This window comes from Rhea pennata, chromosome 4 (assembly GCF_028389875.1).
Source record: "Rhea pennata isolate bPtePen1 chromosome 4, bPtePen1.pri, whole genome shotgun sequence".
Taxonomy (NCBI): domain Eukaryota; kingdom Metazoa; phylum Chordata; class Aves; order Rheiformes; family Rheidae; genus Rhea; species Rhea pennata.
Genome location: NC_084666.1, coordinates 9707197 through 9732563, shown reverse-complemented (window position 1 = coordinate 9732563; position 25367 = coordinate 9707197). Strand labels below are relative to the sequence as shown.

General features: G+C 42.8%; 1 long non-coding RNA gene across 1 annotated transcript; it reads right to left on the bottom strand.

Moving 5' to 3' along the window:
• On the bottom strand, window positions 1-23814 carry LOC134139866 (uncharacterized). Its single transcript, XR_009958274.1, has 4 exons — window positions 23724-23814; window positions 23012-23146; window positions 7160-7266; window positions 1-54 (listed from the first exon to the last, which is right to left on the bottom strand). It is a non-coding gene; the product is annotated as an uncharacterized LOC134139866 (long non-coding RNA).
• Between the last annotated feature and the right edge of the window lie 1553 nt (window positions 23815-25367).

Below are 25367 nucleotides of genomic sequence, written 5' to 3'. Positions count from 1 at the left end.
GGACCATCATCACTATGTTCAGAGCTTTTGGCTTTTCATGGGCCACCACTGCTCCTTGAAGAAAGATAGAACAGAATATCTCCAGAATTGAGAGGTACAAAGAGAAGTCAGATCCTATTTTAGGAGGGATAACTGCCTAGAAAGAGAGGAAAGACTTTGGCTAGAACCAGAAGACTGAGCAGAAAAAGAGTGACGAGTGAACTTGAGCTACACAACATTTCTGGAAAGATACTCATCAAACCTCAAAGGCCCTCAAGAAGCAGTAAGTATTCCCAGAAAGGGAAATGCATTCAGATGTTTATTATTTTTCAGAATAACTTTTATTATTTGCTGGGCTTTGTAAATGTAAAATATTAAGTAAAAGGGGCTTTGAGTTCCTCTGCAAAGCTTTTGTATGCATTGCTTTGTCATACACATGAGTTTCCATGAGAGAGAAACTGGGAAAATGGAAAGTTAGGGTGGAATTATGAAAGAAATATTGATCTCAAGGCAGTTGGGTAATAGAGGGATATCAATCAGGGAGCTACACTATTGTACCTGCAGCTTCAGAACTAGATGGTTGCTTAAATCCAGATGTTTGAAAGCACACTGAGTCTGGAGCTGGTAACATCCACAGCTCCAGAGTCAGATGGAGCTGTAGTAATGGCCCAAGTAAACAAACTATTTCTAGTATGAGTAACTTATTATTTTTAAAGAAAAGGAGATGTATAACATTAGGAGAATAGAATCATAGAATGGTAAGGTTGGAAGGGACCTCTAGAGGTCATCTAGTCCAACCCTCAGCATAACACCGCAGGGGAATTGAACCCACGACCTTGGCATTAGCAGCACAATGTTCTAACCAGCTGAGCTAAACCTGCCCCCAAAACACTTATCGTGTTGTTTATTGTTTAATATCCACCAGCAGAACGGTGAGATTGCCTTTTTCTCTTTGTTGTCTCTACTATGAAGTTGATCACAGAGTCATAGAATGGTAAGGTTGGAAGAGACCTCTGGAGGTCATCTAGTCCAACCCTCAGCATAGCCCTGTATGGGGATTGAACCCAGGACCTTGGCATTAGCAGCACCATGCTCTAACCAACTGAGCTAATATTTAGATAAAAGCTTAATCTTTAAATCTCAAGATCATGCTCCCATGGCAATCACTACAGTGACTGCAAGATAAACCCGCATATTATACTAAACATAAGGAACTGCTGCAGGGAGAGGTCTTGAGGTGCTTTGCAATTGTAAATTGATACAGCAAAGTTAAAAGTTTGCTGTGAACTGGGGTCTCATCTTCTGGAAATGCCTGTAGAGAGGAATGGGATAGGTTCCCCAGATGAACATAAAACATTCCTGGCTCGAGAAGCCCTCCCCCCCTAGGCACAAATAATTTGAGAATCTTCTACTGGCTTTTTCAGTAAATCCTTTTTCTCCTATATATGTAGTTTACTTCTCTACTATACATGTAGTTTAGTTTCTCCTGCTACCTAGTTAAGCATGGTCCTACTTGCTTGTACCCCACAAAAATCATTAAGTCGTGAAGGTGGCTCAGAGGGCATTAGCTATACTGTTGGGATATCTTTTATTTATTTATTTATTATCAAAATACATCTAGTCTTCCCAGATAAAATGATGGGCAACAGCATAAAGAATTGTAATGAACATGGTACCAAATGTTGAACAGGCGCTGTGGTCATCCTTCCAGAAAAGGCAGAGTAAATAAGCCTGGTCATGTCCTTCGACTTCTGCCTCCCCAGCCAGCTGGACTGTGGCATCTCTCCAGCTTTGGGCAAAACAATCTCCCACCCAGACAACTGCCAATATGTTTCATGTGGTCAGGGAGTGCTGGAGAGACAGGCCAGAAATTCAGCCTGTTATGCTAAATCCAACAAATAGGAAATTATCTGCATATAAATATAGTTTATGCTTTTCTACTTGAAAGGAAATCCCCTTATCAGCGTGGTCTCAGATGAAAACAACCGCGGACACTGTGAGCTGAGCCAAGTGCCCTTGCTGAGAGGAATCAGTGGCCCTCCCTGGCAACTGAATCCATGTGTTTATGGCCCTTTGGGGAAGGAGTTTTACCATATTGTACAAGATAAGTTGCCAGACAGGGTTGTTGATGGAGAAAGTGGAGCGCAGAGATAGCACATGTCCGTTTTGCTGAGCTAGATACTGGGAACTGATGCAAAACCAGGCAAGGAGATGTGAAGTTGGTTGTTGCCTGGGACAAATTTGTTGGGTCAAATGCCATTTTTTGTCCCTTTAGGTAGATCACAGCCCTTCTGCCACTGAAATCAATGGGAAGTTTGCTATAAACTCAAAGAAAGCAAGCAATACTGAGCCTTAGAATCAGTGAAAACTTTTCCTCATTGCCTAAATCTTCAAATCATGGCCCTTCCTTCATTTTCCATTTCTATATATTTTCTTCTCAAAACATACCAGGTCAAACTCATTAAGTCCTATACAACTGAACACTATGCAGGTGCAGGTGAGATAAAGCATTTTATTTTAAAAGTCTGAATTTTGCTACTGCAGTAATACACAGTTATTTTAAAAATAATAATAATAAAAAAAACCAGTTACAAAGCCCTGGTTAAATATTGTGCTAAAAAATTCAGCACATCCACATATGAAAGTACACAGCTGTCCACGTGTCTGTCAGGAAGCACAACCACCCCTTTACATTTATCTGAATGACCTCCTGAATGGGCAGAAGGTGGTTTTACCACAGAGAAACAATGATTTAGCTGATACAGATAGAATTTAGCAGCACCAACATGTAGACTCTATATGCTTTTCATACAGCACTTGAAATGTAAATTTTCTCTACAGTCCACATGGTCTGATGGACATGGGATAAGAACAGACAGTAGGAGCTTGTTCTCCCAGCACTGTTCTGCATCACTGAGCCACATCTCTCTCACCAAAGCCAAACTCTCCAAGGGCTGGAAAAGCACAGACGAAGAGCAAGAGTTGCTACTCGTACAGATTCCCACCTGCCCTATCAGGCTGGTTTTTATGAGCAGCCTTAGTGAGTCCCTCCATCTTTCTAGGGTGATTCACATGCTTCACTGAGCTCCCAAAGAGCTTGCGCTGCACAGAGCAGCGTCATACCAGCAGCTAGTCAGGCAGGAAGGTGCAGAGATGAAAAGGCACAGGGTACTGGAAGGAAAAACCAATCCACGCTGTGTTAAAGCTTCTCTTCAGCCCTTGCTTATGGTGGACTTATGAAAAGCACCTCTCCAGCAGAAACGCTGCCCTTCCCAAGCAAGGGGAGATGGCTGCCATCCCACCAAAGGATCCTGTCGAGAGTTGTTGCCCCAGCAGCACGTGCTGCCAGCCAGCACCCATTCATGCACCGGGTAAGAATGGGACCCGCACAGTGGTTTCAGCATCCCTGTCCCTGCCAAATCCTCTGTGCTGGCAGAGTGTCCCTCCTGTACAGCTATTCTGTGCCCAATGTTGGAATTTGGTTTCCCTAGCTGGAATAAGGGGAAGCAATCCTACCAAGTGAGTCAAAAAAACCCCAATTTTTTATATTTGGTTTTCATTGAAATGTGGCATAGTTTTCCTGGTTGCTTGTGGTCAGTCAAAGTTCTCGTGTCGTGTTGTGTTCTGTTGTGGGTTTTGTTCCACAAAAGCGGGAGCGTTAACCATGGTGGCATGGCACAGCTCCAGCTCCACTCGCAGCGTTCAGCTTTCTCTGTCCCCTCGCAGTGTACTCGGCACACAGTGCAGAGCGGCCATGCACTGTTTAAACAGCTGCCTTGTTTCATCTCAGAGGTGGCTGCATTTCAGTCCTGGGAGAGGAGATCCTCTTCAAAATAGTTTGCATTACAATTAACATTTGTCAGCTGAGATCTGTCTGGTGAAAGATCCCTATTTACAAGTAGGCTCTAAGTCTTTTTAGGCTGAAATACTTCTAGAACAACATAAACTAAATGCAGAACAAGAGCAAACCTGGAGGTGGGTTGATTTCACACAACAGGTTTAGGGAAGAATATCTTTTGCATTCAGCTCGGAGGTAGAAAAGCTGTGAGTATCCATGAAAGAGGGGATTCTTTAGCTCTTACAGATTTCATTCAGTTGTTCCAATGAAATAAATACATCTGCCTTAAACAATTGAAAGAGGTATTTACTGCCTGTGGTTTAACAACTGTACTAAGTCAAAGGGACCAGTCAACTAGAGCCTTATAATTCTTTTCTAAAGAGAGGATGAGAGAAAAGATTGAGACAACAATGCAGTATTTATAATAAAGATGAAATGAGTGGAACTCAATGGCGCCAGCAGCCCCAGAGCTCCTGCTGCTTGGGCTAATGCATTTTGCATTAGCACGTCTGGATATCTGGCACTTTAAGGCCCTGAAAATGCTTTTACAAATAGTGGCATTCTTATAGCAGCAGTGTTCCTTCCAAACACCACCACCAATTGGTGCAGCTGAGATGGGCAGTTCCTACAGCTGAATGAATCATCAGGAGCATTTAACACAACTGAGATCCACTTGCCATTTGCCTTCTCACACACAGGTTGCTTTTCACCCTGCTCAGCTCTGCACTTCAACAAACAGCTGCACTGAAAGGGCAGAAGCCCTTACAGGGGTGATTGACATCCCAGGACATCCCACTCAGAGAGAACATCTGAAGAACCTGGTTAGGGAGTGGGTGGATATGTAGGCTATCCAGTATCTATCCATAGAATAACAGAATCACAGAACAGCTGGGGTTGGAAGGGATCTTTGGACATCATTTGGTCCAACCCCCCTGTTCAAGCAGGGTCATCTACAGCATGTTGCCTAGGACTGTGTCTAGTTGGATTTTGAATACCTCCAAGGATGGAGACTCCACAACCTCTCTGGTCAAACTGTTCCAGTGTTCAACCACCCTCCAGATGAAGAAGTGTTTTCTTATGTTGAAGTGGAATTTTCCAGGTTTTAGTCTGTGGCCATTGCCTCTCATCCTGTCCCTGGATACCATTGAGAAGAGTCTGGCTCTGTCCTCTTTACACCCTCCCATCTAATATATATATGCACATTGATAAGGTCCTCCCAAGCCTTCTCTTCTCCAGGCTGAATAGTCCCAGTGTATCTCTTATATGCTTCCTTTTTATGCCTGAGTTTAGTCAGGAGTTGTATGTTCATCCACGCAGGCCTCCTGTCACCTTTGCTCAACTTCCTGCTTGTCAGGGTGGACCATTCCTGAGCTTGGAGGAGATGATCCTTGAATATTAACCCATTCTCCTGGACCTCCCTTCTCTCCAGGGCTGAGATTCTTCCAAGCAGCTCCCTGAATAGGCCAAAGTCTGCTCTCCTGAAATTGGGCGTTGTGATCCTGCTTCTTGCCTTGTTCCCCCCTCAAAGGATCCTGAGCTCCACCTTTTTAAGGTCACCACAGCCAAGGCTGCCTGCAGCCTTTACCTTTCCGACCAGTTCTTCCTTATTTGTAGCTATGAGGTCCATCAAAGCATCTCCCCTTATTGGCACCTCAATCACCTATATCAGGTTGTTATCATCAACACACTCCAGACCCCTCCCCCTGCACCCTGTATTGCTTATGCCCTGCTGTGTTTTTCCTCCAGCAGATATCAGGGTGGTTTAAGTCCCCTGTGAGGATCAGGGCCTGCAACTGTTAGACTACTTTTGATTGTCCAAAGGCCTCATCTATTTCTTCATCCTGATCAGGAGGCCTGTAGCAGACATTACAAGTTCACTCATGTTGGTCCTCCTGCTAATCCTGATCCATAGACTCTCAGTCAGGAGAGAGCAGAGCTCCATGCATTCCCATTGCTCTCGCATATAAAGGGCAACTCCCCCTCCTCACCTCCCTGGCCTGTACCCATCCATTGCAGCACTCTGGTCATGAGAGCTGTAGGCTCATTCCAGGTTTCAGAGCTGTAGGCTTGTGCTGGTGCTCACTGCCTGGGCAGGATCACTGCTTTCTCAGTTTACAATGGAGTGCTACTGGGCAGCTAGACTTCACAATTAACATACAAACACTGAATTACATCTGTAAGTACATCTGCCCTGAAATGGCTAAATAAATAACATCTGTGTTAAAGAACCCCTAGATCTGTATCCCACACTGTTCCACAAGTCCAACAGCTAATCCTGTATTTACCTTGGAAGCAATACAAAATCCTCAAAGGAATTAATAGCCAGCAAGTACATGTCACCAGAATGATTTATTTTTCATTCTTTTCCCCACCAGATTAAAGAGATACATGTCTTCCATTTCTTTGTGAAGTCTGGATTTGAAAACTTTCATGTTGCTGTACCTTCCCATAGATTCAGATAATGGTGCCATTAGCACTAATAAGCAAAGACCAGTTGCATCCAAGGACAAACTTTTAGGCAGACGCAAAAACCCTTTGGATATATGTGTCATCCAAAGCAGATGGCAGATGTTACCTTATTTTCAATTACCATGATTATAGCACAAAGAAATTCAGCATTTTAGATTTTTATTTTGTTTTTGACACAAACAAATGACTTCTTGCTCTAAAAAATACATGGTACCAGAAACTATTCCTACAATTCTCAAAATATGGAACCTGGACATTTGCTTCTTTCTGCCTAATCCTTTCTTACATTAGCTTATCTGTGCAGATCAAGCACAAAAAGGGAAAATGCAAACGGAGCTGGAGGCTGCTGACAAGTGTGGGAACAAGTCATTGAGGACTGATCCAGGGAAAACAAAATAAATTGATGATGTTGTTGTCTTGATTGCTGTGTGCTTGAGCCCAGCATTCCAAAAATAAATCCCAGTCTCCAACCCCAAATTTTGGAGGAGTAGGACTGGGTTAGCAACTGTGAACTCGAGCCCTCTGATCCCAGTTTACACTGAACATCATGTTCACAGGCAAGTTACTTTTGGCTTGATTTTTCAGCAACTCCTTTTGTTCTCAGTTGGGAATGTTTGTGCCAAACTCTTAAAAATTTGGTCTTAATGTCTTGATCTCATAAATGAGAAACACTTATTAAACCCATAGGATGTGGGCAAGACTGTTTAGTTATCAACCCATAGTGCCTACAAGCTACTAGGCAGGATTTTGAGCAAGCTGCTAAAGTGCAAGCCGTGCTCTTTACTGCTAACCCTCTCACATACCAACAGACTGACAGAGAATGGGCACGGTGACTTCACCCAAACTGGACTGTAAAAAGAAACAACCCCTTACCTGTCCTTTAAGACAACAGCGAATTCATCTTGCAATGAGTGAGTTACACCCAGGCAGGCAGGCAGACATTTTCAGTAAGATGGTCAGTACCACAACAGATGCGTGGGCTGTGGAGATAAATTAGTAAAAGGACCTTTTAATACCACAGACCACAATAGCTCCACACCGTGAATATCAAGCCAAAGCATGCAGAGCCCTCAGACTGTGACTCCACATCTAAGCTGTGGAGACAGGTTAGGGCATGGCTTGGATCTGGAAGTGAGGTCTGAAGTGAGGTTTTGACTTGGCTTGCTAGTTAGAAGAGATCCCCAGCTTGCCAAATGTCTTACACTAGTAACCTCTGCGCCAGGTTTCCAGTAGATCTTCAAGTCCGCATTGGTGCCCAGGAGGAATTTGAACTATTTAGCTGCACAGATATTGCCTGCTTCCAGGATGATGTGCAGCTGGCCTCGTTCCCTGAGCTTTAACGGAAAACTGCTAGAAGTTCTGCAGACTTTTAAAAAAGAAGACTGAATGCCCTAGAATTGCAGAAGGTGCACATCAGGGTAGAGTCTTCCATTTCCTCATGCAGAAAAGCCAAAAAGTTGACACTGAAAGACATGCTAAAGAAAGCAGATCTCAGAGCCAGTTCTGGACTATCAGGGAAGTAGGAAAACACCTTCTTTGTTTCTGTGCTAGCACAACCTTGGCACAACTTTCTAGTGGGATGCATTTCAAGATTTTCCTCAAGTATCAATGCCTTCTCACCATCTCACTACTATATCTCCTGTGTTATTATTTCTTCTTTTCCTTCTTTTTAATGCAACCATTGACTCAGAGGCTCTGAACTGCAACTCAGCCTGGATGGAGAAATGGCTGTGGGGAAATATGAATTGTGATAGATAATTCTGATTTATGCCTCTTGATGCCATCATACAGCCTTTATTTGCTGCCATCCTTGGCAGAAGAAATCTCTTTCTCTTTCCCCTGTTTAGGACAGTCCTTGCCACAGGGCAGCTGGCAGTGCAGCATCAAGGGTCGAGAGGCAGCTGAGTGAGTGGCCCTGCACACACCTTTCTTGCAGAGGCACAGCCTCTGCCTTCCCCGGCACATGGGCTGCAGATGATGTGATTAATCTCTGCCAGAGGGCATGAATATTTGTGGGTAGGTGCAGGCTGCAAGGGCAACCCCAACTTGGTAGTTTCCCCATTGTGAAGTACTTAACTGTGTTATCTGATTTGTCTCTTCAGGTAGGATTTTTTGCACGTATTTTCACTGTGGCGTGTTTTGCTAATGCAGTCACACAAAACATGCAGTCAGGATATACTACATAAAAACAGGAAAGATCTTTAATCTTAGGGTCATGAGAATGACACTTGACCTAGCAACATCACTTTTCCATTTTTTTTTTTTTTACTTCTAATGTAATTGTTCTTTATTACCGACAATGCTTCAGGCCTTTGGAATTCAGCAGTGTCCCCAACTATGAAGGTTTATACAAGTGATGGGCTGAGGTAGGTCTTGAGAAGACTGCAATGAAAGAACAAATGGTAACAGCCCAGAAGTTCTCCACTGCTTTCATTCCACCCGTTTCTTCTTTCGTCTTGAAATATGTCCAAGCGTCACTGAAACAGATCAGTTCTTTTTGGTTCATTGCTCAATTTTCTTCAGTTAGTGAATATTCATTCCCTTTTGGGTGAAACAACTGGCATAATGCAAATGGATACAAATAAAAGTTGAAAATTAAATGATGCTCTATGTGCTTTATAATAAACAGAACAAGAAAATGACATTCATTTTTAATAAACATTCCACATGTGCTATCTCTATGCAGTACCTGAATTCATTGTATAAGTAGAATTAAGAGGCTGAAGACCAGAAAGAATGTTAAAAGTTGTAATGACCCCAAATCTCAGGTCAGATAATATGGGCTCTGCCATTGGAAAACTGTTGCGTCTACACGATACTTTTTTCTGAACAACACTGATGATTCTGCAAGAGATCAAATGGATCAGCTTCCCAAATCACATGGTAAAGTCCATGATCAAAATATGTAACTTCAGAATAAAGGCACAGCCAACATTAGGAAGTCTCCAAATGCAGGCCAAACTTTACAGTAGTAGCCATCCTTTACAGCTGCTCTCAATTCTGAATTCCAGGGCTGGGATCACCTTTGCACAGGGTAGCTCACCCCACTTCAATAGTGGAATAAGCCAACTCACATTTGGCACGAACAGGGAATTGATATGGGATAGGAATAATGTCTACACCCTGTTTTGCTGTCCCTATCTCAACAAACTCCAAGAATGTTGCTTTGCAGGATCAGACCACATGTAGCTTATCTAAAGTTGCATTGCAGGCGAGGAGCAGAAAACCCTTGATTCAAACTCCTGCATTATCAGAAAACTTCTTAAGTTCCTCAAGCATTTGTCACAAAACCATAATCTATCCCTTTGAATGAAAATGCCTTGCAGTGAGGATCAGGTTTTATCCAGCACCAAGTACCCTGATAACAGGCCGTAATCAGTCACCAATCTCTGCTAGGCAGAAAGCAGTCCCTGCTGTATTTTTACTGAAGCTATTTTTAAATGACAGCGTGATTTTTTTTTCTTTTGCTCATTTGTCTGTGGAAGAACTGGCTGTGCTGTGCATGTGTTCTGACAAGAAACTTCCAGTTATTTTTCAGCCCATTCCAGCTGGGACAGAGGCAGGGCTGGAGAAAGTGCTGACTATGGGCAGGGTGAGCCCTCCAGGGAGCAGTGATCCTGGAAACCTCTTCCTGTCACCATCCACCAGGGTCCAGCTGTGGGAAAAGCCTTCTAGGTTTCTTGTGACTCTGCGATGCTGCTGCTGGTTTTGGCTGGTTTTCACAAGTGGGACTGTTTCATGTTTAGCTGAGCTGCTACTTGCATGAGAGTTTCTTTCTTTCTTTTCTTTTATTTCCCCAGTTGCGCTAGATTTGTAATAAATTATTTTAGGTTTAGGTTCTGAATGGCCTCAAGGCATAAACATCTAAAAATTGAGCTTAGGAATTGTCTGAAAGGCAAGTGAATCTTTGCTGTCTTTATGTGGACAACTCACATCTCTTCAAACAGCTTTCCCAAATGGAGACATAATTAATTCCACCTCTTTGCCTAAGTGTCTGGATACTGCTCTATGTTCCAAAACATGCCTTATATTTCATTTTCCTCAATAACACACTACAGAGTGACACTAGCCAGTTTCCATCCCCTGGGGATTTCTTCTGAATGAAGAAAACATAAAATGTCTGCTGAAATTTTGCTGATTTCCAAGCTCTCCATGCTTAAGCTGTGTTGGATGACAGTTGTCCTACAGTTTTACACCAAGATTTTCTAGCAGATCAGATTCAGGCATGAATGGCTCACAGTAGATAAAACCCTACTGAGAAATATGTGCAGCTAGTGGATATAAAACATGCCTAATTAAATCCTGGACAATTATGTTTTCTATTTTTAAGTCCTCTGTTTATATACAGGCCCAAGATTTCTGGTTTTACATCTCTGAGTAATGTGAACTCACACAGGATGTGGTTCCATCACCTCCTCTTAGATATAATACTATCTCACTACATAGGTAATCCCATAGATGTAACTACTGCTAAGGTGAATAGCTTCAATATAAGAAATGGTGTCGGACCCAGTCCCACAAGAGGTACCAAACTCTACTGTCAGTCCTAGGACCAGAAATAGATCTTCACCCAAATTTTATGCCCTGACCTGGCAGCTCCAGCAGTCAGAGCAAGAGGGAGAATTACATCTCTACTTAGCCTGAGCTGTGCCAGCTCCTACCAGTTCTGGAGGCTGCCTTTTTGATAGCAGAATCCAGAAAAACTGGATTGAAACCAACATGCTTATTTCCCAGTTGGGAAGCAAACTGATATTCTGAAGTGTCTTAAATTCTATAGTTTCTGTTTTTATTATCCAAAAGCCATTAAAAGACTAGAAATAGTTTGACAGTTGAAGAGTTTGATGGGCTAATTTTTAAAGATATGCTGGACCACAGTAATTTCTGCAGGCTTTGGTTAAGATTCCTAGGGCAAGAGTAGTGGAAGCTGTAAAAATGTCCCTTATTCTTGATGGCTTTACGTCAGGAGTTACTGCTCTAATCATTAACTAGCCTGCTGCATTATCTATGAAAATTGTTCTGTAATATTTATGAAATGTGACCTTTGTTAATTCAATGTTACAAAGTGTTAGATTCATTCTGTTTGCAAGTGGAACAGATTTCAAAATCACTTTGCAATTAGTACAGTTTGATCTAACCAGCCTATCTCTGCATGGGGTAGCCTTCTACTGAAACAGCAGGATTGTTGTCAGAAATGAAATGTATTTTCCATACGGCTGAAAGTAAGGCTGTAACACCTGCTTGCACTACGTCTTATTTGGCAAAGGTAATTGCTGAATGAATATTCCCAATAAGGGAAAAAAGTAATTAGACTTTGAAAACTTTCATTATGAGAAATACCTAAAATAAAAAATTGTATCTGGCTGAAAACATTTGCTATGTGTAACAAGCAAAAGGGAACAGGGCAATTTCAGGCCAAAATATGCACTATTAACAATTCCACAATACATACAATCAAGTAATTACGAGTGACAAGAAGAAGATTTGGAAGTAGCCCAATGGAGTTCGGACGCTTTGGTCTGTGACTCTCCAAATCATTCACCAAGGGCACCATTAGGTGGGACTGGTAAGGTGCCTCCCCACCTGAAAAGCCCATCTGCTTTACCTAGCTAATGTTGCCGTTAATTTCTAATTCTCACAATAAAATAGGACAACCTTTACAGCTTCAGTTTATATAGCATTTTGGAGGAACTAAATTTCATTGGAATGACAAATGTGCTGGAGGAGCATCATGCAGTGATGCCATGTGGCACCATTCAGTGAGCTGCAACAGTAGATCACTAAAAGTGTGTAGCATCCTTAGCATTAGTGTCATATTATTTCCACCCAGAGAGCTCAATTTAGTCAGCATTAGCATTTCATTTTCTGTATGGGTAAACCAACTCTCACTAAAACTGTGACTTGCTCATGTGATACAGCAGGTCATGAACAAAACTGAGTACTTGCATCTTCCCATCCCTCCATTAGTCCCCTAAAATTATCCACTAGTGATGAGTATCTAAATTAGAGTTTGGTTTGGTGAGAGAAGTTCAGGTCTTGTAACACTTCTCCATAGTCTCTTACCAGAAATTGTTTTGGCCCTGTGTAGACCTATTTTGTTTTCCTCTATTTTGACATATGACTGTATTTTCCTTGACAGAAAATAAACATCCTCTTGGATGGACTGGGAAGTCATAAAAACACCACTTCCACACTCTGCTCTGTGCGTGGGAAGAGAGAGTGAGGCTTGGGGCTGGTGGAGGATTGGCACTTTGGCTTATTCTGGCCAATGTGAAGATGGATTTGAATAGAGCTGACTGTGAGTAGGAATCTCTGTTCTGAGCATTACAGATATTTAAAAGTGTTCACATTAAAATTTTGATTTAAAAAATAAAACAGCCCCTTTGTACTCTTATTGCTGTATCTGCATATGAAGGATGGATTTGTTGCGCATGGCGGAAAAAGAGAAAATGAACTGTGGGGCTGACAGCAAACTGATGGGGACAGTGGGCAAATCCCCAACCAGGACAAACCAGTACAACTGTACTGCAGACAACACAGCTCTGCCAGATTTGCATCAGCTGCTGATCCAGGCCACTGTGGTTTTGCAGGTCAAGGACAGCTCTGAGAGTGAAGGCCCTCAGGTCCTCATGACGTTTCCAACTTTCAACGTGGCATTTAAGCTCAGTTTTCCCATGTCTAAAATGGAAACATTAATATTAATCTGCAGGACCTGAACAGTTTGATATGAAAGCAACAGCACAGGCTGTAGAGAAAAAGTCCTGCTCATGTTCTGCTGCCAGAGCCATTCCTCCACGGTTCATGGTTTTGTCCTAAAATTCAAAGCTGTCTGCAGGCCTGGCCCACAGTGCCTGATGAACTTCCCCTCTCCCTGTGACCTTGACGGTGTGCCAGCGCACAAAGGAACTGTTAAGGAAACAAATGCGAGTTGTGCCTGTGAGTGACATGGGTTTCTTGGCATCTGGCCTAGAACTGTGGCACTTGTTCCCAGAACTCCCCAGAACCAGGGGGAGTCCTGCTTCCTTCAGAATAAAATGCGCTTCACATTGTTCCACTGTGCCACAAGAGAAAGGAAAAAAAAAAAAACAAAAAAAAAGTCTTAGCAGGGAAAGAGCAAGAGAAAAGCTATAGCCAGACCCTTTACAGGCTGGTGTGATACAGAAAGTGGGAGAAAATGAGGACTCTGTAGATACCATTACAATGAGCTATGGACCTACCAGCTAAATGCAGCAGTGAGCGGGCACCCTCTGACAGACTCCACTTGCCACTAGCCCACCTGACCACTGATGTGCATTTTGATGAGTAATTCTTCTGTTTCCCAAAGTTGTTTCCTAATGCAGGAACATTTGGAACAGGTTAAATCAGGTGCAGTGTACCAGCTGGCAAGCAGGAAAAGATGTGAGAGAAGACATGTGAAACCAGGGAGAAGGGGGAAAGAGTAGCTGCACTGATCAGATGTGCCTGGCCTCCACAAGTGTCCAAGGACTATGACAGCCATGGCAACAGGCAGTGACATGGGGCAGAGACTGTGGCACTCAGAAGTGGGGTCGCTGCAGCATGGGTATAGCTACCCATGGGTATAGCTTCTTGCTGGCACTCCATCCCAGGCATTTACTGCAGTTGCAGGTGACAGAGCAGAACAGAGAAGATGTTGCACAGCTCTTGAATGCATCTTGCTGAGTTCGAATTATCTGGGGCTAATCCCACATGGCCATATGGATGAAGCCACTATGTGATAGGAGGTGTAGGAGGGTTTAGCTCTATTGGATGCAAACCTGGCTATGCTGGTTGGCCTCTGGACCAGAAAACAGTCCCTAGGCTATTGTACTTGATATAGTCATTGTAGCCTGCAGGGAGTGGGAAAACAAGTTCTCATCCTGCAGAAAACCGCTTCCTTCAATGCCTCTTCTGAGCACAGCATGGCACTGTGTCTTTAGTTCAGGTTCAGGTCATCTGGAGCCACAAAATAACAACTTAAATTCCACAAATATACCAATTATTAGAAGTCACAAATATTCCTCATTCTTGTAGGCAGCACACACAGTATTCCTGCCCATGTTGCCTGCACTGGTGTAGACTGGGTTAAGTCTTGGGGGTGTCTGATTAACCCACAGCACTGAAGTAGGCACAGATCCAGGGAATGGATCTAAGAAAGAAGATTAAGAAAGAAGTGGTTTGGGCAAAAATGTCTAGAAAACCCCAACCTCCTGTTGGAGAGTAATGTGTTAGAGCCAGGTTCCTTCCTGTTGTGTTGAGCAAGTTTCCCTCCGCAGCAATTCAACATGATGTTTTCGCTTTTCAGGATCATGGATTGGTCTTTCAGACATGAGATTTTTCTGGCACTGCATCCTTCCTCAAAGATACAGCTCACTTCTATACATCTATTATGACAAATAGAGTAAGCGGTTGGACACCAATCCTGTGAGAGCACCACAGCTCTTTGAAATGTCTATGAGATCCCATCAACCGTCTGAAATCTCCATTTGGTTTCAGGTCTTCTCATGGACATCTTTTTTTTTTCCCAAACATTTCAGCATTTTTGAGCCTCTGAAAGTCCAGTTCTATGTTTTTGCATAATTAGAAAACTGAGAGCTGCAAAATAAGAAGGGCCTGAGAGACTGTGCATTTGTATGGGGAGGGAGGGGCAGAGGCAGGGAGGAGTAGATAGGATTGCCTAGCATATACAAGGGAGAGTTTCAAATATAGGGAGGAGAATTTTTTAGCTTGTGCCCCATCGACTTAAAGAGAAGACCACAGGCATAGTTTTCTAAGGCTTCTGGAAGTATCTCCCCTAGTGTCAGGTTTTGCAGCTTGCTGTCACTCTAGTTCTCAGACTGTGGTTCAGTGACCACAGCAGTCCTCCTGTCTTGCCAGGGGGCATCTCCTCTTCAACAACAACAGCTACAGCTTCTTTTGTGTGTCCTTTACATTGCAATGTTTGCCATAGACGGGTTTTGTTGACCAGCAGGTGTTTCAAACAACTGTGACAAGAAAGGGACATGGTGCATGAGGTGGATGTGTGAGAAAGTCTGTCAGTGAAGATGTGGGCAGCACTGAAGAAGTGTTTGAAACTACCCATCAAAGTTGCCCATTCCTATCTGTCCTTTGCTTTGCAGCCTTCCACACCACAGGCTGAGATTGCAGAGCTGGAAAATGGAAAGCAGGCACAAGGCATGCCATGATTCAGCAGTAGTGATTCTAAAAACCAGCTTTCCAGCTGTCAGAGAAGGCAAAGTTCCTGTACGAAAATGCTTTTAGTAGAATAAATCATTAAAAAATCATAGATATTTCAAGAAACGAACAGTAGCTTTTTCCTTCAGCAAAAAAAAAAGGGCAAAAACAATTACAGCCTGTGTGTCATGTAGCTGTTTACTAATATGTAACATAACTGTAGGGCTCAAAAGTGGGGGAAAGAATCTGGATTAAAGGAAATGTTTTTTTATAAACCTAAAGTACTCTCCATAAAAGTATTATGCTGAGAGGATGACTAATGTAACCAGTGTGTGTTATGAAGCATGTCATGAACACTTCTTACGCTTTCTGAGCACACAAAGAGAAACCCCATGAAAAAAATAATTTACAAACCTGATTAAGCATAGTGCCTAAATGGCAAAAAGCATCATATAACAAATAATAGGCTCCACAGGTAAGCAAAGTTTTAAAAAGCAAAACAGATACTCCACAGAGAGCCCTCATGTGTGCATTTTGTGTAATGTATTTGATTAGATGTCAAAGGTACAAAGAATTAAAACAAATGTCACACACATATTACTTCCTACCTCCTCTTCATTAAGTCATCATATTCTCTGCCTAATGTAAAGCATGTATCTTGATTCGGGAAGCAAAGCAAGCTTGTAAACAGAGGAATGAGTCATAAGGTATGTTTTTCTGTCTGATGTCAAGATAGACTTACAGTATGGTCTTCTAGTCACAGTAGCTTTTTGGAGTAAGTTCATCTTGCATCATAGCAAGTTGGTGTGGACCAAGAACCTGCTGTCTGCTGCGGGTTTTGTCCCTCACCAGACACAGTCTATTGCAGTAGTGCTTCCCTCACCCACTGCTGACCCTCACAGTATGGCTGGAGTATCCCAGCACTGACTCATTCCCATTGGGTACAAGATGGTGGCACACACTCACTGCTGTGAGGGTGACTGAGCAGTTGAACAGTTTGTCCAGACAGGTTGTAGAGTCCTTGGAGATATTCAAAAGTCATCTGGTTAGGGTCCTGCTCTCGGTGACCCTGCCTGAGCAGTGGAATTCGACTAGATGTTCTCCAAAGGTCGCTTCCAGCTTCAATCATTCTGTGATTCTGCGATGTGGGTCCACTTTCTAATATCCTTAGCACATCTGAAAGTGAGATGAAAGTGGAAGTCCATCCCTGTATTACAGTGATCCCAGTGAAGAGAAGAAGGATCATTTTGTGATTAAATCCCTGAACTGGGATTTGAGATGTTCAGTCCTAGTGGTGAGATTTGGGGATTTCTCTGTTTCTACTTTCCCCTGTATATTGAACATTTATTAATAGCACCTTTCTCATTCCTCTGTCTTCTCTGTTTTGACAGTAAGATCTTCAGACAAAAATGCTGTTTTACTGTGTGTAGAACACCTAGAATAGTGGGCCCTTGGTCCTTTAGAGGCCTGTAGATATTAGGGAATCACAAATAGCAATAATAAAGATGTGAAGAGCTGCCAGTGTCCTGACTAGTTAGAAAAAGGACAATCCATTACTTAATGTCCTGAAATTCCTTTTCTGTGGGCTCACTTACACAATGCACACTGTCAGAGAAGCAGGAAGTTGTGTCCTCAGTATCAAGTCTCCATACTGTAACTGCAGGGACCCTGACACCTTGGACATGGCTCAGGCAAAGAATCTGTCACACAAAAGGAGAGGAACGGAACCAGCGTGAAACAACCGGCAACAAAGGAAGACAAACAAAAACAGGACAGACGGGATCAGAGAAACAGAGCCAAATAAAAGGCAAGAAAATAAACCTACAGAAACCTGGAAGGAAAACAAATAAACCAAGTAAGTTAAATTCTCCCACTTCCCCCCTCCACTTTCCTCCACGTCATTTGCACCTTGCTATAGGACTTTTCTCTCAAAGCTAAAATCGGTGCATTGAAATAAAGGACTTGGCACTCCACATGATACTTGCATGATAACATCTACCTGAGGATGAAGATTTTCATTTTTGATTTTTGCATTTTGCAGACACCACATTTAGCAAATGTAATGTTGTGTGGCTCCTGTAAGGCTAGGTTCTAACCACTGTGCTGTTTAGCATGCTTTGTTCTGCCCCTAAACAGATACAGCAGCCTGAACAATCTTTCTGCATGCAAGGTTGCCTTAAGCACGTTTGTGCTTTTTGGAGGCTCTCCCTTTTCCCCTCCCCCCTCCCTCACAGATTTGGGTTTTGGGTTGTTTAGCAAAGATTTCCCCTTTGCTGGAATTCAATGTCTAAGGCAGAGCATTAAAACCAACAATCAACTTGAAACTTTAGTAGTAAATTATTATAGAAAAGCACAACATACTGTCTTTATTGACCAGACTTACGCAACCTCCTATCCCAAATCTGTGAAAAAGATATTTACTAAATCAATGCTATTCACACAGCAATGGTTAGAGTCTGCCAACATTTACATGCTCATTAACATGATTGATTTCCCATTATCTAACTAATTACTGCAGATTTCATGTTTCTGTGTTACATCCTTTGCCTTGTTCAAGACCAGCAAATACCATCTCACCAGAATTTGGTATATTTTTCACCAGACTGGTGCAAAATGCCATCTGGCCACAGACAAGAACTCAGCAGGAGGTGTCCACAGGCACCTCTGGAGACTGGGTGCTCCATCCCCTGCCCGAGACCACAGCGATCACATCCCTCCCAGCAAATGCCTGCCAAAGCTCTTCTCACAGACTTTTCACACTGGAGATCCCATAACCCCCTCAGGTAACCTATCCCAGTGCTTCACTGTCCTTATTATCAGACTGGTTTGCCAATATCTGACCTCCTTGATGCAATTTAAATGCATCACCTCTCTTCTCTCTTGGATGCTGAAAGCTGGCAATTTCCTGCTTGCATTAGCCTTATGCATAAGGAAGGGAGCTTGTTAACATCCATTTTTGCCTGATCCTTCTCTTAGTTTCAGTAGTTATACCAGTAAAGGAGAGTGGGGAAATTATCAAATCAAGCCCATTTTTTTTTATTCTAAACCATACGTTACAAATACAGTTTTTATAGAGTGCTTATTTAGCATTCCATTTCAATCCTCCATAGGGGCAATTAGCTTGCACCAAGTAAAATCATTTAATTAGGCCCACAACTGATCAGAGCCTGGTGCGTAACCTATCAAAATAAAGAGGAAGATATAAATTGATTTCAACATGTTTTGGGTCAGTCCCAAACTTCCAAGGCAAATAGAGAGATAAGGCAGCATCTGCTGACTATTCATCTGCCAAGTCTTTATGCTGATCTCTAATTTTAGGTGCTGCAGGCAATTGTCCAGGTTACTTACCACCTGGGCTGTTTTGATCTTTTCTCAAATGTGTGTACTGATGTACCAGGTCTCTTATCTCTGCCACAGTAATACTGGCCGAACTAAACTAGCAATATGAGGTTTAGCATCAATATAGATTTCCCTCTCATTTCGCTGAATAACATTTTACTTACTTAATTACTACTATCCACTAAGTGTCTGAACTGGCAAATCTTGACCTCGCAGTCTAAAATGCAGAAGTTGGACACACCACAGAAATGCATAGTATTATCATCATTGTACAATATGAGAGAGATGCCTATGCTCTTCCAGTGGGAGGCTCACCTGGATCTGCTCACAGTTACTGCAAGTAAGTAACAGAATTCTGTTACTTATAGTAGTTCTGCATCTGCCACATTAGTTATTAATTTTTCCCTACTGGGAATAAAAGCACAAAAATTTGCTTACATACTTACTGCAGGACTGCGAATGTATTATGAATAACTGTCCTCTGATGAACAAACAAATATTCTCTCCTATATGTATGTACATATCTTGGCTCCTGAAAATAGCTGTGCGAAAAACAGTTGGGGGTCCACCCCTATGTTCTTTCTCATCTCAAAATCTGATTTACTCAGCTTACAACTCAATTGATTTTGGATGTCTGGGCATCCAGATGAGAGATCCTTATGTCCAGATTCTTTTTAGCTTTTCTCTCTCAGTTCCTCATCTGTAATAAATATTCTAGAAACAAATGGTAGCTAACAACTGTGTTGATCTACATATGACACATAAACTCATTCTTCCTTAAAGAAGGAATGAATAGGCTTCCTTAAAAGTCTATCTGGCTTTTTAGACTGAAGAGCAATACAAATTTCTGGGCCTTCTTCCTGTAAATTCCGTAGACATCACTCACAGATACACAGTAAACAGGTAGGTTGAGTAGGAAAATGTTATTTTTAAATGTTCACAGAACAGATGCCATTTGGTTCGTGTTACTACTGATTGAAATTTTTTATTTAAAAAGCCTACAATTGCCTCTCTCTCCCCTTAAAAAGGTCATTCGGCTTGTGAAATGTGAATGTGGTTTTATTTCTGTTTGCTAATACGTGAATGCAACCCTGCTGTTTCAGTGTCTGTTCTGGACTGCAACAACAGTGGTAAGCATCAAGGCAGCCTCCGAGATCTTAACAGTAAGGTAGAGCATGGTTTTACTTCCATACGATGTGCTTATATCAAAGTAACCTAACAAGAAGGCCTGACTGCAAATGTTCCTGGTTAAAGGAGAAATGTTTAATTCATTGGCTCATTCAAGCAGTGACTTCAGACAGATGTCCATGCCCCTAAAGGAACACTAACATGAAGTGGGTCTGAGTTATGGTTTCTTCAAAGCCTCTTTGTACTTGCACTAGTCTGTATACTTTGTGGAAATTCAATGGGATACAAACATACACGAGGCCCCTTTTCTATGCCAAGAGAATGTAATGAGGCCATGACATGTCTGAGATTCAGATCAAAAACCATACAAATCCATCCTTAACAGGATCATATGGCCTAATGCTCTGGACTGGGATACTAGGGCTAGGATACTGAGTCCCAAACTCAGCTCTTACCACGGCTTTGCTGAGTGACACCAGCAAGCTGTTTTACCTATGACTCCTTTTCCTTTTAAAATGAAAGTAGTGATACCACCGTCCTTTGTGAAGTGTTTTGAGAACAGCCTCATCAGAGAAGATTTGAGGAAAAGGCTATCCAAAATAGTCAGACATGGTTTAAGTAAAGTAGCGTTGACAAGGAGCAGGAAGACAGAGTAAATCAGTGTCTCTCAAGCTTTTTAATCTATGCATTACTTCAATCAGTTAAGAATAATTTCATGCCTCATCACAGAAATGGCTCCAGGGCCTGAAGGCAGGGTACTGCTTGTCTCACTTGCTGTTTTAAGTAGCTCACTGGCTGAGGAGTGCTAGAGGAGGGAGGATTCAGGGTTCCTTCAGACAAACTCTCAGAGGACTATAACATATAGATACTGTCTTTCATAATTGCTGTAGGAATTAACAAGAAATGAATGATAGAAGAAATTGGCATTCAGTTTGAAGTCCTAATGTTATTCAGATGTGACTTTTAAGCATGTATGTTCCATAGGATTTCATAAACCCTAGCAAAAGCTCCCCCCAAAACTGGACACATTGGGAAAGTCAGCAATTCAGTCAGTGCAGAATATGTCTGACCAAGGGCATGCAGCAAGCTAGGCTGAGGAGCATCCCATACAGAGCCCACCAATCCAAATGCGTGGGACGGACTCAGGTCCAAAGGAACCCACATTATCTGTACTATTTATTTGATGTCATGCTCCTTGGACCACTCTATTCTCCTAGTCAATGCCTGGGAACAGTTTAAGGAGTATCACAGGCCAAGGACCAGTCCAGAAAGACACAACAAATAGGATTGCACTGACATGACTCCCTCCACCCTACACAGTCCTTCGACACTATATCATCAGCTTGGTACCCTTCAATACCCCAAGCATCCTCATGCCACATAACCTTAGTTTCAGGCTCTGAGAGCAGCTCTCTGATGGGCTGCAGCACATCTGTCACTTCAGACATTTTGAACTAAAAAAACCCCTCCAAAACTTAAAAACAAACCACATACAAAATAAAGTCTATGACTGAAAGCCACATGTGCACCACTATAAGCCCAGAAGAGACTCAGGGTCAAGTGACTGCAGTGACTCTCTGCCATCTGAGTTCAGGGCTGGAGAATGGTCTTTCATCTTGCTTTACTTAGCAGTGTGAATGTAGCCAAAGGGTCTCAAATTGGGCTTAGGTGTTGCCAAAACTATTATTTCTGAAGCTCTACTCTATTCAGCTTCCAGCTGTTCTGGTTTCCCTATCTACAAAAAAGAGTTAAGGATCTGAATCATAGTTTAGATGAGAAATTAAATGGTATTTGCGATGCTGAGACAAGAAGCTGAGAATTGTCAATGCCAGCTTGGAGTGCAGATCCCTTCCTGTGTGGGAAGAGAAGTAGAGCTCTTTGCTAATTAACTAAGCCTTGCAACACCCAAGGAAAGCAGAGGAATGGACTCCAAGGCACAGCGAGGGAGGCCAAAGTCTTGACATGGGGATAAGATACAGTAGGGAGTTGAGAGAAAGAGATAAAAGAAAAAAAATATGCAGAAGCTGCACTGAGTCCAATCTGAAAAGCATGTAAGGACTGATTATTCTTTTAATGGTGTACATGGTGAAAAGTGAACAAAGAAGTTTCCCAAATTGTGGATTCTTTGCTTTAGAGCTCTTCCTGCATTACAGTTCAGGAAAGTCAGCAGTTCCGATGTCATTGATCTTATGTCATGTCACACCACAGGGCAACTGACAGTTCTTGGAAAAGGACTGAGTTATACCATTTGAAGTGTAAATGCTATCACTCCCATCGTAAAGTGCAGGCAGCGAATAAACACAGACAGTGCGGGTTGTGGGGTGTGGCTACTGATGGCTCTCCCTTCTGTTTCTAAATAAAAAGTTTTTAAACTTTACCATGAACTGACAGCTACCCTTTATCACTGACGGCCAGCTGTTTCTTCACCACTCAGCTGTTCCTGCTACATGTTCACAGAAATGGAAAAAAAACTATTTAGAGACACAAATCTGCAAAGCCTTGGGGTGTATGTATATCTTAAAATGCCCTTCAGTTCTTAAAGTAATTCAGTCTGATCTCCTTTCACATCCCTTTTACACCTCTGCATCCACACTGACCTCACCAAAGCTAGTCCTGGTTCTTACTGGTATAAAAAAAAAACTGATCCAGACCAATTAATTCTAAAGATTTTAGAAGTTTTTATGGTGTCTCCTGAGAAAGACTCAGCTGAATTCACTCTAGGAGAAATAATCTTGGTAAAGCTATTTAAAGTTCTCTAACACATTGTTGTGCCCTGTATAGAATAGCTCCTTCAGAGCAAATGTACAGGTAAATTCGTCAGCATTTGTTCAGTATGAGCCAATCCACACAATGTCCCTCTTAAACTCATGCAGATAAAACATTTACTCTGGATGTCATCAGTAGGAGGTGTGCGTGCATGCGTGTGTGTGTGTGCATGCACGCACGTCTGTGGTTATGCACATGCTCATTGTTTAAACAAACTAATATGCCTCACGCTGGAGGCAGAACCACCATGAACAGAAATCAGCTGTTTTTGTGACAGGATTAGGCCCTATCTTGCAGTCCTTAACAGCACTGCATAACACTTACTCATGCACGTAGTCCAGCTGGCTTCAGTGGCCCGTCCCTTCCCGAAGCACTGTCAGCACAGGGAAGGGTGTGTTGCAGAGGGCCCTGGAGAGTGCAAACGCCAATGCAAATTTGTGCTTCATCATCTTAAAACAGCTGTCTTAAAAAAAGAAACAAACAAACAAAAAAAAAAAAAACACGAAAAATACTTTAGTCAATGTATAAGAGGAGAAACGAGAATCACATGGAGTCTGATGTTTTTTACCCCAGGAAAGATTAGATGTGTTGGACTTGGATCCTAGGGGGTGCAGGGGAGAGCAATGGCTTAAGCAATGATGTGGAGTGGAGCCAGCACTGGCAATCATATTACATTCATTTTGCTTTCTGACACAGCATGTGCACAACACAGTTTAAAGATATATGTAGAGACATGACAGATGCTCTGAAAACATGAGACAGTGCTAGATCACTGAGACTATAGTTGAGAGCAAGATTTGCCCTAGCTGTATGTCTGCATTTTCTTTACTATGCTTTATGCATGTTGTCAGGCAAAGGGAACTTTCTTTCTTGATTGGCCAACACAGACCTATGCATATATGGTTTCATCTCATTCCATAATAGAGAGTAATGTCAAACAGGGTCTAATTCTACTTCCTGTTAATATTAACAGAAAAATTCCCATAAATTTCAATGAAAAGGGACTGGGTTTACAATGAAGATGTTATTCTCTCACCCTCATACGGCTGAGTTTCAACAGTTGAAGCAGCAGGTGAAAAATCTTAGAGTAGTTTTTTACTGTTGCAATCTATACATCAAATTCTCTTCTGTCTTGTAATTCGTGGAGTCACTTACTCTTGTTCAAAGAAGATATAAAATTACAACCACAATGTTGTTTGCTTTACTACCTTGCATCTTGTCTCATTCTTGATACCTGGGCCAAATGGCTGCAAAATGCTCTGTTTCAGCAGTGTTCTACAACTGTATTACACTAGCATACCTGAGGCAACAAGGTAGAGACTAGTCAAATATGGGGTGCAATGTGTATGTGGTTTTACTACCTTGTAAATAAGGTAAAGTGTAACTCTTATTTCAAACTAAACGGCTACTTTCCTCTTAAAGGGAAACTGTTGACTCTATTTGCTGAACTCATAGGAGCTGACATCTTTTGCCAAGGAATAAACATAGTGGACAATATTCAGCAACCCTCCTGTACGCTGAACGGCTCTTATTCAAATAGTTCAATTAAAATCAGTGGGCCCACTCCTGTGCCTAAGCACTACTCTGCATGAAAACTGATTACAGGTTTCAGTCCTTCTGGCCTGAAGACGTACTCATGTCTGATCACAACACAGCTTAAAATGTATCTATTTTAAAATGTTTTGCTCACTTCAAAATAAATGGATTTTTAGGCAACAGCTGTGCAGCAGCTATCTGAGATAAGACTGTAAAGTTAGCAGTGCAGACAGCATAGTGTGGGCAGGAAAGGTGATGAGCTCCTTCCTGTTCAGTGTAGTCTGTACACCAGGAGCCAGACTATTCAGGTAGATGGCTTCTGCGCACCCAGATGACAAAAGGCATTTGAATATGCTGGCAAGGGCTGGAAAGCTGGCAGATGATTCTGATCACATTTTTGAGAGCTTGTCACTGTTTCTTTTTCTTCAGGTTTTGTTCTATATAGTTTAGTAATCCTTTAAATCTCTGTGCATAGTTTTGCAGCACTGCTGTTTTCTTTTCTTGCCTGCACACTGCAAGGGGTCACAGCCACGTGTACCAGACACATCTTTACACAGACCTGCAGCATCCCATTTCTATCATCTTTTTCATGCCGATTCACTTCTTTCCATACTTTCCGAGAGCATGAGATTTTTCCTTCAGTCAGCCAACATTCTTCAGAATTATATCCCCAATCATCAGCAGAAACGGTACCGAAAGCTGCTTGAAATGCAAGCCAGCTTCAGGAGTCCCCTCGCTCGCAGGCGGCGAGGGGAAACCTCGCAGGTAGGTCGACAGCCCCCCGCCCCGCAGCGAGAGGCGCGAGGGCCGAGCCCGAGCAGCCCGGCGGGTCTCGTCGTGACGCCGCGCCAGGCCAGCCTGGCGGCCCCGTCGATGCCGCCCGCGTTCCCGACGTCCCTGACGAGGCCCGGCGGGTGCTCGGCGGGGGAAACGCGCCGGCACCGGAAGGGGTGAGGGGATTTTTTCCCCTCGACACCACCTCGAGCGAGGGACGTCGTGCCTTCGAGGGAGTTTTTCCCCCGGCCGGCCACCGCGCGTCCCCTGCCTCCGTGAGGCGTCGGGAACCCGGGGCCCGAGCGCCCAGCGGGCTGTTTACGGGGAAAACGTTGAATTTGGGGCACCAAACTGCCTGAGAGGGCGGCGA